Below are 232 nucleotides of genomic sequence, written 5' to 3'. Positions count from 1 at the left end.
TTAGCTACATTTGTTGTTCAATATACAATTTGTGAAATATAAAGAAATTTTTTTTGTTTATTAAATTTATAGGTAATTTTATAAATTTAGAAAATAGTACATTCTGGTGAATTCACTATAGCTTCCGCATACGAGTTTCTGCAAAATTCTACAGATGTTAGAGATACTGTTAACAGAGGTTTATGGCATCTAGTTTGCATTGGCAAGGACCACAATGAATCAGAACGTTCCT

This window comes from Theobroma umbraticum, unplaced genomic scaffold, assembly GCF_002168275.2.
Source record: "Theobroma umbraticum cultivar Fairchild unplaced genomic scaffold, ASM216827v3 scaffold_146.0, whole genome shotgun sequence".
Taxonomy (NCBI): domain Eukaryota; kingdom Viridiplantae; phylum Streptophyta; class Magnoliopsida; order Malvales; family Malvaceae; genus Theobroma; species Theobroma umbraticum.
This window is presented reverse-complemented; position numbering follows the sequence as displayed.